Here is a 15,280-nt window from a genome sequence, read left to right on the forward strand (position 1 = left end):
TAATAAAAATATAAAAAGACATAGATTTAGAAAAGATAGATAAAAGAAGAATTATGATGAAGATTCGTCAAGTCTTCGTCTTCGATTCTTCGTCTTCGATTCTTCGTTCTCTTGCTCTCCGATTGTGTAAAATAAAGATCCCTTAATTGTGTGCTTGAATTGGTCTTATATAGGGTGGGAAACTTGGAGAAGAAGGTAGTTTCCTTGTGTAATTAGGAGTCCTATACTGCGCAATTACGTGATCTCGGACGGCCGTCCCGAATTTTGCACTAAAACTCGGACTGCCGTCTCAAAACCAGAGACCGGTTCTGTTTCGCAGACGGCCATCCCAGTTTTAAGTGTAATTCTGAGATGGCTGTCCCGGGCTATATTCCTTCAGATTTTTGATTTTTTCACTTTTCGCCCATATTTTCTCCAAAATTGCAGTTTTGACCCTTTATTTATCCAATTCATCAATTTGTACCTAAAATACAATAAATCAATATTTCAAGCACCAATTAACATTAAAACACACCAAAAGCTCCAATTAAAAGGTACAATTAAGTGTTGAAATATACACTTAACAATATGCTAAAAGAATAGAGAAAGCCCTAACAAAGACAAGAAGGAGGTCGCATCTCACGACGTACGACGACATCTCGGGCGATGCGGAAAACCCTAAGTTGTTATTATCAACGAGCTAAGATTAGTATTTAACCTAAAATCCCATTAACGACGGCTTGCCCAAATAAACAGAGGTCAAAAAAACCTAATATATAGCTAACTTGAGACCTCAGAAGAGGATGCTTACAAAAAGGGTGTTCACTCAAACTCTTACATTTTCCTATATACGCTTTTTATATTGAATAATACTATAAATACATAAAAAATACTCTCTAACCAGGGGCGGAACTATGATTAGAAAGTTGGGGGGGCAGACTAAAATTTCGGGGTTCGGGGCAGCGCCCCGAAAAAAATTTTAGGTTCACAAGACATTAAAAAAAATAGGTTTATACTGCGAATTTTTAATTAAAATGATATATATATATATATATATATATATATATATATATATATATATATATATATATATATATATATATATATATATATATATATATATATATATATATATATATATAATTTTATCATATTTCAAGTATGACAAAAAAATCTAAATTATTCTAATAATATATTGCACTTAATGGGATTTATGGCACGTCTCGTATTATTTTTTAGAGACATTGATATAAAAAATTAAAGATCGATAAATAAATATTCATAAATTTTATTTAAAATAGTACAAGTTTTACCCATTTTATTTTATATTTTTATATTAAATATAATATATATCTATAATTTATATAAAATTGTGGAGAATAAACAAAAAAATTAAGGGTTAAAATGCATATTTACAAAACCTTTGGGGGGGCCAAAAGTAATATTAAAAAAATATTATGCCAAAACAGCAAAAAATTTTTTTTTTTTTTTTCTTGGGGGGTCAACTGCCCCCCCCCCCCCCCCCCCCCCCCCCCCCCCCCCCTGCCCCTATGTAGTACCGCCCCTGTCTCTAACTTGACCGTCGAAGGCTCTACGCCGGGAAAACCCTCCCGACGTTGTAGGTACAACGATCGGCTGCATCCCCGAAGGAGACAAAAAGCTGACATCACGGAATCTATATAACGTCATACCCATCGTCATCATTTCTGAAGAACCGAATCTGATCAACCATGTTGGAGTGTCAAAATCTTTCTTTTGCTATTTCTCATTAAAAAAAGTAGTTTATTTCGTAGTTTCAGCTTATTCATTTTGAGGGTTTAAAATTATGTGGTATAGTGAAAGTGCAAATTGGAATCGTTATAGTTATTTTTAAAATATTATAATTTGTCATATTAGTAGTTTTAGTTATACCCTACGATTTCATAAAAAAATATAAAAGTTTCAAATTTTTGAAAGTTTCCAAAACTTTAAAATAATGTTAAAACGTATGTGATTTCCGAAATTTTCCGAAAATCCAAAATTGCAATAAGTTTTGGAATTGAAATGAATTACTAGATTGCGAAAATTTAGCGGCCACTTGAAAAACAAAATCAACAAATGAAAAACACAAAGAAACTAGCCAAATTCAGTCAAATGTTTCTACCTTGTTTAATCTTTGAATTCGATTTCTGAACCAGTCAATTCACAATTATGAACTCTGTTCATTGTTCCAACTTTCAATTTTCTTTCTACGAAAATATAGAATCTAGATTAATTATTACAAAAAAATAAAAAATAAACACTTGTAGTAAATAAGCCACACTAGAATTGAATCTATCTATCTATCTATCTAAAATCTCTTCGCAAAATCTTGGAGCAAGACTCGACCCCTGAATTATCATCAGCTGATTTTCTTTTCCGATTAGTCGAAACGACGATAGAAACCAAAACAGAGGAGGGCAGATTCGTCAGGCTGACGTCAGCCTGACGAATCTGGGCACCTGCCTTGTAAAGATGAGTAATATCTCTTAAAGGCGTTCTTCTTCTTCTTCTTCTGCACTCATTCATCTTCGGGAATTTCGATTGAAAATCAGGGCTCGATTTATTCGGAGAAATAATTGGTGGGATGTTCTCTTTGTTGTCATTATCCAACTCATTAATCTTGACCGCCATTGATGATTGAATGGGGGAGCAGAGGATTTGTTAGAGGTTTTTATTGTATGCAGATTGGTTATTTGGAGGGAAGTATATTAAATTTTGAAAAATATTTGAAGTTTGGTAAGTTGGAAATTTTAAAACTAAATAAATTCAAACTGCGGAAATTTGTTGGCGCCTTTGGTGAAATGGTGAAACATCGAATTTGAAGTCAAAATTGTTTAGTGGTACAAATGTTGGGCTGGCGCGTGGGGATCAGATTTTGGGTGGAAAAAATGAAAATTTGAATTTTTTTTGGATTGAGGGAACTAAGTTAGTAAGAACTTTAATAAAGGAATCTGGAATTAAATGGAAAATCTTGGTTTAGGATTTTGTGTGAATGAAGTATTATTGATTGTTACATTTTATTAATGCCATTAAACCTAATTTTGTTGGAAATTAATCACGATTAACTAATAAAATGAATTTTGTTTGATGTTTTTTGAATTCAATAATTTTGGGAGTCGACTCGGAAACATTGGGAAAGTTATTATTGAACCTCTGATGTCAAATAATACATATGGATTTTTTTTAGGTTTTCATTACTTCATACTTCCGTTATTAGTTGTCAATTTGGCCAAAAAAATTATGTTTCAAATTATTTGTCATTTTACTATACTAATGAATTATCAATTGCATTTTTTTTTTCAATTTCATTATTTATCACTCATAATTAATTGAAAGATAACTGGTATTCACCCGTACGGTGCGCGGAATTTCTCTTTTTTTTTTAAATGAAGATAAATTATTGCAAAATGAACAAAACAAAACACAATTCTCACTCTCTATGGATATAAACAATGTACGAAAATAAATAAATGCAAAACATTTTCTACCCATAATGTTTAAACACATCAATTTCAACGCAATAATATCACTTACGTATATCTTATGCTTCCAAATGATAATTTCTAAAGTGAACCATGAATTGCATAAACATCTACATAAATTGAAAGTAATAAGATGTTATACAAAGTACCTAAATAAAAATCGATATAATTTTTGAAATAAATAATTAGATGTGTCATAATGTATGTTCAAACATTATAGAAGCAAAAATAGAGCAAGTGATGAGCATATAGTGAAAATAAATATGTCAGTGCATAATTTATAAATAGGGTTAAATACAGTTTACACTTTACACCCTTAATGTATACTCTATGTAACACTTACCCCTAAAGTATTATTTGTAACACTTACCCCCTCAATCTCAATTCAATTTGTATTTTAAATCCTAATACCTTAAAATTTTCTTTTTATTTAAAATAATAACTAAAAGTATAATTAAATTATACAACTAAAAATATCTATTGAAAAATGCAGTATTTTAAAATTTTGAAAATATTATCTTGTATTGTTGGGTACATGTACATATTTAATAAATAACATCTAACTGTTATTGGACTAATTAATCTAATATATTCGTATCGATAAATTTTAAGAAATCAATACATAAATAATAGAAATCTTAAGTATTTAAATTTATATTAGTTCATTAATTTTTTAAAATATATTTTCATTCATTATATACAGTATATATTACTTTTTTTTTTTTTATTATTTTTTCAATAATTTAATTTTAGTTACTTTTCAACTTTTATGATCCAATAATTATTAGATTGTTATGCTTATTATGTTTTAATTTTAAAATACAAAATATTTGATATTGAGAGGGTAAGTGTTACAAATGATACTTTAATGGGATAAGTGTTACATAGGCTATACTTCAGGGGTGCAAAGTGTATTTATCCCAAGTTTATTATACAGTAGAACTTCGATAAATTAATAACATCGCTTAAAATAGTAATTTTCTCGGTCGCGACTCGGGGACAACGTGCTAAATTAATAATTCGCTAAATTTATAAGATAATACAAAGTTTATTATACACATTCGAAAATTTTAAGAAGCCCCATATACTATATAAATTAATAATGCAAAAAATAATTCTTAAATTACATTGTAGAATATACATATTATATAGATCTATGAAGGCTTAAAAAAATATAATTTAATTCTCACTTGTTTTTTGTTGAAGTTCATATCACCATCATTCTCGTCCCTCAATTTTTTAACATGGTTAGAACTTCGGATATAGTTTTCTCATAACTCGATAGAAAATTGTTCAATATCATTGTTGCTTTAAGAGCTTCCATTCGAGAAACGGGCTCTATAGTACATTGAACAAATGGTAGAATGAATAATATATGTAAAAAAAAAATATGTATTTGTTGAAAATAATAATAAACATAATTTCATAAACTGATAAGTTATTAATTAATGTACAAAATTAATAATTAGTAATTTATCGATAAGTTAATATTTTGCTAAATTAATAAGATTTTGATGGTCCCAACTGTATTAATTAATTTATAGAGGTTTAACTGTATAATGTGAATTATTAGTTGGCAGACTACTCGATGGGGTTGATGTTTGATTCACCTTCTAACGTGTATAAGAGAATGAATCTTGAGTTGATTCTTAAAGTTTATTGGTATTTAATTTGCATTGTTTCATTGATTTGGGAATTTGTGAAGTTTATCTTCAATGTGTACGTAACCGGTAACACCCGCACAATTGTAGTTAAAATTTTCAGCAAAATGCAAAATTTGTTTTAAATTCACTTATTCCTCATCAAGAATTAGTTTTAAAAAGTTTGAGAATTTTTAATAGTTTTATCCATTTATTTTTTTAAGAAATAACACTATATTAATTAACCATCGACAAAATCAGGAGGAAGAAACATACCCTCCTTATATGCTAGTCGCTCACAAGCATATGAGCAAGATTATTGCAATTGTGAAAACAAGAAGAAATAACCCTAATATTATCAAGGAATGCACCAAACGATTTCAACGACCGAACTTCGTCATGGAGAGCAGTAATTACTTGAAGACAACCACTTTCGATCGAGTATAATTGATGTCCAATTGGATCAAATGCCTTGCGGATTGCATTTAAGGCTGCAAGCGCTTCTCCTTCAACCGGTTGGATTCTTCCCGGAATTAGCTCGACACTCCCACCATAAGGCGACGCCATAGGAGTCTCTCGCCACCATTGAAGCTTGGAAGAAATCCTTGTTCGCCGGAAAGCAGCGTCACAATTAATTTTAACTATTCATCCTCCACTTTTTAAATGACAATATTGAACCTTTAAAAAAAAGTTATGTTATGATCATCAAATTAAACAATAATTTATATGTTTATATTGTGCTTCAACGATACACTTAAACTAATAATTTCATCCAAAATAATATTTTCCTTTGAACTAAAACAATATGTTTCTTAACTGACCAATTTTTCCTAACATTATACAGTTAGATACATGTATTTAGTTGATTACTTTTAAATTAATACATCTATCACTATTTGTTATTATCCATGAAAAATGTGATAAAATGCAACAAGATTGGTGGAAAAATATATCATTTTTTTTGCACTTAAAAAGAGGTTACTATAAACAAATATGTAGTTAAAAAACATAATGGATATCTAATAAGTACATTTTTCAATAATATATATTTGGAAAGCTTATAAAGTATAATTAAATATATATGTTAAAATGATATCTAAAGCACTATAAAATTACCATTATGTTTATTTCGTTGCATTTCATGTATATGAATAGGGGCTATATGCCAAACACACCTTATTGATTTTTTACTTAATGTTAAATCCATTTTTATTACTTGATATTTGTTATAGACCCAATTGACTCAAATTATCAAAAATACCCCATTATATTTAATATTACTGAAATGTACCATATTATATTATTATGGTTAATCAATTAATTTTTTTTTAAATAAGCAAATCCCCTTAATATATCCCCATATCACGCCATTTCAGTTTCTATTCTTCCTTTTCTTTTTTCTTTTTTAATGGTTTTCTTTTATTTTATAATTTTTTTAAATTTTAAATTTTTTATTTTAAATTATTTTTTTCTTATTTATATTTTCATGTTCTTCATTTTGATTTTTCAAAAAATGTTTTTATTTTTATTTTTATTTTTTAATGGTTTTTCTCTTAATTCCGATTTCTTTTAAACGGTTTTTTTTTTTGATTTTTTTCCCAGTTTTTTTAATAAAAAAATATTTTGTTTAATTATTTTTTATTATTATTTTTTTTTTGATTAAAAAGTAATTATTTTTTTAATATTTAAAAAGAATACAACATATTTTTAAAATGAAATCCACTATAAACTTATCGAAATCCGCTATGATTTTGTTGAAAACCATTATAAATTTATCGAAACCCCACTACGAGCTAGACGAAATCCACTATAAATTTGTTGAAAACCACTAGAAATTTATCGAAGACAAAGCCTAACATTATGAAAATCACTATGTATAAACAACTATATAAACATGAAAACCACTATGTATAAAAACAACTATATAAAGAAGAAAACCACTATGTATACTCAATTATATAAACATCACTACTAGAAAATCGCATATTAGCTACGGACGAATTCGTTGCCAATTAACACAAATCCGTTGCTAATTGTTGATTAGCGATGGATTAAGCCCGTCCCAAAGTCCGTCGAAAAAAGTCGCGTCGCTAAAATTTAGCTACGACAAACAAAAATCCGTAGCTAATTGTTAGCGATAGAATAATCTGTGGCTAAATCCGGCGCTATGTTAGCAATAGAATAAAACAACGCTGAATACGTCGCTATCATAGCAATAAAACAATCTGCTGCCAAATTTATCACTAATTTTAGATAGGCATATAGCCCTAGCTACTTCCGTTGCAAAAATTGAATTGAATTTTAAAAATAATATAATATAATATAATATATATATATATATATATATATATATATATATATATATATATATATATATATATATATATATATATATATATAAACGCACATATCAATGCTATAATTTTATACCTATTAATATATTTATATACCATAACAGTATCATACATACAAAATCATAGGACAATTATAAACTGGAATTACAAATTCTAATAGCAGTCTTCCAAAAGCATGAAACATAGTCAATCATATTCTTAAGTGCCATGTTCTCTCACGAGGTCCTTGTGCTTGATCTTCATGCTTTACTTGTATCCCATCCTCTAGCTTGCTATATCTATAAAAGAAAGAAAAGATAAATGTAATTAGCCAAATGGTGACTTAAGCTAAGAAGACAACTTAGATGGTAATAACTACTTAGGTATACTATTTACCTTCAAATGTAGCACCTGTTGTTGAATAATTATATTACCAAGAGAAACAAATAACAGAGAAAAGATAAAACAAATTTGAGAAATGAGAAACATAGCAAACCTAACTTGAATCTTTATTCAGACTTTCATCCTTGATGAAAGAGATTTCTAGAAGTAATACAAGCCAAGATCCCATTCCTGTTAAAAAAGTATAAAAAAAAAAAAAAGAATTCATTCCAATTAACATTTAAAGATCATGCTACTGAAAGGCTGACATGTAGCAAAATAGAAGAAAGTTCAGAGATATTAGCTAGATATTAATCAGAGCAATGTATAATATTAAATTAAACAAAAAGACTGATATAGTCATACTTGAGAAAGTCGAGCAATTTTCTGCTAGAGTAAAATCAAACTCTCCTCATTGATATTCACATATGGCAGGATCTTTGATCACTTGTCTTGACTGCAAACATAGAAGAACCAATAAGCAAAACTAAAATCTGATATGAACAAAATAAGGTAGAATGTATTTATAAAAAATCTAAAACTTCAATAAGGAGCATGTTATCTCCACATAGTAAACATTTCCAGCATATCCAAACAATCTAAATTGCCTTCAAACATACCCATGACTGCACCTTATATATGGAAGCTTGAGAAAATTACAAAGAAGCAAACCACATCACCAATCAGTTTCAAGCACATGATACACTGTGACATTCTTATGTACAATTAAATGAATAAAAGTAGATGATTGCTACAATATTACTATATTAATAGCATGTTAATAGTAAAAACAACAAAACATTGCAATTGTATTTATTTTTTACTGTGTGGCTCGAGAAAGGCATTTATTCACCTTGTTCTACTGAGTGATAAACTCTCAATCATCAATTTAATTGCACTCCAGATTGGTGGAATTTGTATTTTGCTGAGTTTCTCTGTGATTGGAAACAAAAATGTCTGCCATCAATACAAACAATTCTTAGGAACTTTGAATCTTTGACAGTAGTTTCAATATTGACCTAAAACATGTATTAAAGGCTATTGAAGAACATACCACATGAAACATAGAGAATAATTTGCAAGAAGGATGAACCGACGAAACTGCAAGATTTTGAACTTTTAGTAAAAGAATGAAAAAGCCATTGCTAAAAAGTAAATTAAGTTGCATATAATCGATACATTGCTTATGTAGCTTAAACCATATAGAAGCAATTAGGCCTACAAAAAATCCTGGTACTCTTATGCATATAAAAGATACATAAAACAACCTAAATAATTATAAAAAAAATTATTAAAAATATATATTGTACAAATAAACAAACCTTCTATGCTCTCAAATCTCAATGTACCGAATTGTTGCTTTGTTCTCCTCATTTTAACCTCTTGAAATATCTCTAGGTAAACAACCCTACAATGGAATATAGATATTTCTTCCAATACATTAAAGATATGCAATTACATACACACATGTTAATCAGATCTTCTTCCCCCTTCTAAACACACTTCAGAAACATCTAAAAATTGGGGGAAAAAAAAGAAGAAATACAGAACTTACCATAAATGATATGCAGTAGCAGACGTTGTCATCGCTCTCAATTGATATATTAGGGCTTACTACAACTCCGACATATTTTTTGGCCGGCAGATCGAAGGGCTTATTTTCCAAAGGCAGCAACGAGAAAAATTTTCAATGGGAGTTTCTTTGTTGATGAAGGGTAACTGGGTTTTGGACGAAGAGAGGAAAATGGAATTGGGGTTTGGGCCCTTGGCTTGTGTATGGCGAAAATGAGAGAGGGAAAGATTTTGAAGTGGAGGAAAATGTAAAAAATTAAAAGGGGTGGAGTTTTTTTAATACTTCTATTTTCTTTAAATTACACATATCTAATTTTACATTTGGAACAAATTTTATTACTATTATTTTATTTAAAAGTCAACTATGAAAATTAATTGGAAGTAACATACTTAAGAGATATTTTTTACTATAATGTAATCAATAATTCATTTAATTTAACAAACTAACAAATAAATAATTGTTGAAAAAGATTAAAAAGTGATATAATATACAAAGTATGAATTGAAATCACTGTTTATAATTTTCAATAGTACATTAAGAAAAAAAAAATCAATTGTTCAATAATTTAAAAATATATTTAAATTTTATATTAATTAGTTTTTTAAGTTTTTCCCTAATTGCTTATAAAAAGTGAGTACGATTTAATAATAGATAAATACGAATGTAAATTGTAAACAATTACAATAATAAACAAATTCAAAAAAAATAGTACTATAATATGAATATTTAAATGTATATTAAAACCCAACACATTAAATATATTGATTTAAATTAAAAGGACATTCAGTTAATCAGAAACGGATTTTTATATGCCGCTATTTTTCATCACCGTAATAATTTCGTTAGCAATGGATTTGTTGTTCGTCGATACATTTGTTGCTAAATACTTATTTTAGAAACAAATTTATTATCCCTCGCTAATTTTTGTTACTAAAGTATTTGTCTTAGCCACGAACCCGCGTCTATCGCTACACCCGTTGCTAAATATTTAACTTAGTAACGAATATGTCATTCGTTGCTTATTTTCGTCGCTATAACTAAAACTTCGGAAGAAAAGGGACGATTTTTTGTTTCGTTGCTAATTTTATCGCTAAATATGTATTTTCGCAACAGAACAGCAATCCGTTGCTATTGTCCGTCGCGAATACGCAATTTTCTAGTAGTGCATGAAAAACACTCTATATAAGCAACTATATAAATATGAAAACCACTCTGTATAAATAATTATATAAATACGAAAACCACTCGGTATACACAACTGTATAAACATCGAAAACCACTATAAATTCTAACAAGAAAACATCAAATTTCAGCGAAAAAGAAACTATAAAACCACTATAAAGGACACCTTAATTCTTCTCTCCAATGAACACTAGAGCATAGTCCTTGTAATCATCTTTCTTCTCATTATTCCATTGCGTCCTAAAAATTTGATCCAAAAAATATTACTACTAATAGGAAACGGAGAGACAAAATTTCTTTACTTTATTATTCTCCCTAAAAAGTAAAAACGAAACAAGAAAAAAAAAGAGTTATACTCAGAATTGAAGAACATAAGTATGATTTTCGTATGAACATGCATTTTCAATTACCGAAGAAAAAGCATTATCCAATTAAAATTTGAAAGGCTCCAAAAAATCAAGTGAAAAAATGAACAAGAAATAATTAAAATTCTCCGTTTTTCATATTACCCATACATCTCGTTGACTTCACCCGCAAGGTTCGTTCCTCATTTTTTTCTTCAATTCCACTTTGAATTCGTTTCTTCTTTCTGCTATTTCTAGTTCCTACCAGTGTTTCCCCCCTTTAATTTTAATTTATTTTTTTCCGTTTCTATTTTCGAATGCAGTATTTTGAAGAACCCTATTTGAGTCGATGTTTTTTTCTTTTAAATTTGATTTTATTAATTATGTAGATATATGGTTTTGTAAATATAGGTCCTTGTGTTTTGAATTGTTTGAGCTGATAATGGGAAACAACTATTCTCCCGAGTCGATTTATTTGGAATTTTATTTGGGTAGAAATTGGGATAATGAAAATGATTGTGAAGGTGGTTAGGTTTCTGTCAAATTTTGCAATGTATGTTTGTACCTTCAATTGTCATGGTTTTCGTAATGATGGCGGAGGCGGTGGAGCAGATCGGTCGGCCTCGGTGAAGAGGGCCGAGATTTGGGGGAACAGATCGCAACTATGGAGGAAGAGGGCGGCTACTGTACGTTAAAAGAAGATAGAGAAATAGAAGAAATTTGATGAAAAAAAGAAAATAATAAGAACGTGAGTTACAGGGTTAGGTGAACGGTATAATAGTGAATTAAATTATTTATGAATAATTAAACAATATTTTGGATTTATCTTAAAAGCTGGAATTTTTTTTAGGTCTCTCTTAATAGCATAATGTATATGGGGGGGGTTTGTCAAATAATCTCATATGAATATGATCCACTAAAACTACATAATTTTTCAAAAAGAATTCTTAAAGTGATGCGTTTAATGTAAAAGGTTATGTTCATTCACTTCATTGTATATTGAATTTTTTTTGAATTAGTAATATTTTTTTTGCTTGATGAAATTATTTTAAACTAAACAATATCCCAATGAATTTATCTTATTGATCAATATATTTTCACTACTGAAGTAGAATCTCAACTATTTATAGGATATGTATTTTTATTTTTTATGGATACGTTGATAGGATTAATAAGGCTTTCAGCAATAATCACCCTCTCTAATCTCTAATTGTACAAGGACCCCTTATGAAAATTATTTAACGATGTTAAAGATCTGAGGGTTGACTGGTAATTTGAGTGATTGTTTTGTCTTATTTTATAGTACATGGGATATATGCGACAGTAGTGACGCTGACAATAATTGGTGCAATTTATATTTAACCCTTTTTATAATGTGAGTTTTTTTCAATGATTAGAGATTACACATGGCAGTGCTACAAGCTAAAAATTAAAAACAAATTAGTAATATAAAAATGTATCACGCCAACTTGCACGAGCGGTGATATGTAGCATATATATGTTTTAAAAAAATTCATATATATGCATTCACTATGGTGATACTATATTGTTGCATTACCTATAGATGTGTATTATTAATACACTATACGTGAAATGATGCATGTACATTTATCACAGTTTCACAATTAATACCTATCAAGAATACCATATCACGTAATTTCTTAAAATAATAATTATTCTCTCTTTTATTTTTATTTATATTTAAAATATATATTCCTATTGTAGTTTAAGGTACATATTTTGGTAGAATTCATTTAAATAGAAACAATTTACATTTCTCAGTTAATTGAATAAATTATTATATTGATCATATATTTGATTTTAATATATTAAATTGAGTAAAGAGCAGTGTGCTCCCAAACTGAAAGAGTAAGATTATTGTAGAGATGTGTGTTGAAATTTTTGTTTAGTTCCATAGAGAACTTTTTAAAGAGATAAGTGAAAAAATTAGGACATAAATTGAAGGAGGAGTATGATGAAGGGTAAGGAGGATTTGCTGAGATCGAAGATGGGTGAAGGCGGAGGTGGTGAAGAATATCATAAATGAAGTATATAAGGGTCCCTGCAAAACTCACGAGATTCGCGCATGCCTAGGTATCGGCCGAAAATTGTTTGAAAATATCAATTTTTGGGCACGGTAAGAACAAGTTTACATAAAAACATGCAAAACAATTTTGTATAGGGGGCAAAGTGCAAATCGATCCTTAGTTTGCCGGCGACTATTTTTTACTCTATTAAATGATAAGATTTGCTATGATATCTTAGAAAGTTATGAATTGTAATATAGCATGATCAGAAACATTTGCATAGGAAGTTCTGACGATAGCATGCAATATCTATTTATTTATGGTAATAGGGTGAAATTTGGAGTCGCAATCTTATAATTATACAAATAACGAAAGTACTGCAAGTTTTCTTTGTAGCATCCTTTTGAGAACTTTATACCAAAACATCGGGTCTATTTATAATATTTTATTCAAATAATTATATATTTTAAGGATAAATACACAAAAGGAAATATATAAAATAAAAATTAATATAATAATGAACTAGACACGTGCAACGCACATGCTCTTCCTAGTCATAAAAAAGTTGAAATTTTCAAAAAGTAATTCACCACACCTATTAATATTCTATTTTTCATATAGTAATTGCATAAATGTGTTCGACTTAACTGCTTGAAATAATTTGAGTTTTAAACAAATAAATTATTTTGCATAAAAACCCCTTGTGTTGTAGAAAATATGTACAAATCCCCCTTTGTTACTAAAAACTTGCATAAAATCCCCTATATAGTTAACGGCGTTAACTATTAACAGAAAATGAAATTTCATGCAAAGCAAATGAAACACAAGGGGAATTTGCGGAAGAAAAAAAAATACAGGGGGATTTGACACAAGTTTTCCTTACACATGGGGGTTTATGTTGGTTTTTGCGCAAGAAAAATATTTAAGGCATACGCAACATCATTGGCCAATATCACGGTTTTCGTTTCACTTTTTGTATATATTTTATTTTGTAGGATTTGCAACTAGAGACATGTACGTTATGAAGAAGGGAATCGTGAAGTACACGCATGAGTGGATTTTTAATTCTAAGATGAACTTCTGGAGTGGTCATCTTTGTGGTTGTGAAGCATAAAGCGGGTATGAAGGTTATGTATGGTGAGTTGTTGGTGGCTATGGGGGTGTTTCAGATAGTGGAGATTTCTAAGTCCGCCACGAATTCCGGATTACTCCAGGTTTTCCTAATGGTGCATATCCAAACAGCGCGGTCTTGATTCATTAAAGGTATTGTGGGGTGGCTTGTGCTTGTTCTTCCTACTTCGGTGTTGTTCTTTTGCACCGTGTGGCAGAGTTTGTATTTGCAGTCTTATGATCGTGTTAAGCAAGGCGGGCTCACATTGAACCACGTTGTTGACTTGCCATTAGTCGGCAAGGTTGGCGATCAAGTGCCACATTTAGGGCTGAAAGTCGGAAGGATCGGATCGGAATTAGCCTTTTCGGAATATTTCCAAAAAATTTCGGAAGTACAAAATCAATTCCAATTCCAATTCCAAAATTTTCGGAATCTAAAAATTCATTCCAATTCCAAAAGGCCCGGAAATTTCGGAATTTCGGAAATTTTTCGGAAATGACATAAGTATTAAAATTTCGAAACTTCGCTGAAAATTTCATAATTTGCTAAAAATAAAAACATCCACGTCGATAAAAAACTCTACTAAATTTCAATTCAAAAAATAAATAAAAATAAACGACATCATAATATCCAATAAAACTTCTAGCAAAAATTAAATAAACTCCTCGGCTTTGCACAAGAAATAATAAACGTAAAACTAGGGTTTTACATAAAATAAACTAGGGTTTTTTTAGGTGACATGGCCCATAAAGAATAAATACAACTAAATAATGTAAAATAAGTATAATATAATATATATATATATATATATATATATATATATATATATATATATATATATATATATATATATATATATATATATATATATATATATATATATATATATATATATATATATATTACTCAAAGATGTATTTTCTGGAAAAAAATCGGTTTTTTTCGGAAAAAAATCGGAATTTTTTCGGAATTAATTTCGGAAATAATCGGATTGGAAATCGGAAATTCCAATTTTTTTTTTATATAATTCCAATTCCATTCCAAAAAAATCGGAAAAAATCGGAAATCGGAATTTCGGAAATCGGAATGAAAAAAGTTGTTCCAACATCGGAACTTTTCGGATCGGAACCGGCGGAAATCGGAATTTCCGTTCCAACTTGCACCCCTAGCCACATTATAAGCCTATACATAATTCTCTAAAAAAAAT

At 29.1% G+C, this 15,280-nt stretch overlaps 1 long non-coding RNA gene across 3 annotated transcripts; it reads right to left on the reverse strand.

The window, feature by feature from the left end:
- Positions 1-7,608: 7,608 nt before the first annotated feature.
- On the reverse strand, positions 7,609-9,635 carry LOC105952527 (uncharacterized). Of its 3 annotated transcripts, none has more exons than XR_016029159.1 (6): positions 9,392-9,635; positions 8,891-9,244; positions 8,690-8,771; positions 8,203-8,293; positions 7,957-8,028; positions 7,609-7,754 (listed from the first exon to the last, which is right to left on the reverse strand). It is a non-coding gene; the product is annotated as an uncharacterized LOC105952527 (long non-coding RNA). The 3 variants fall into 3 exon arrangements; XR_016029161.1 differs by having other exon boundaries at positions 7,609-7,748; positions 7,852-8,028; XR_016029160.1 differs by having other exon boundaries at positions 8,690-8,793.
- Positions 9,636-15,280: the final 5,645 nt, after the last annotated feature.

Source organism: Erythranthe guttata, chromosome 13, assembly GCF_056151865.1.
Source record: "Erythranthe guttata isolate IM_541 chromosome 13, IM_541, whole genome shotgun sequence".
Classification (NCBI taxonomy): Eukaryota; Viridiplantae; Streptophyta; class Magnoliopsida; order Lamiales; family Phrymaceae; genus Erythranthe; species Erythranthe guttata.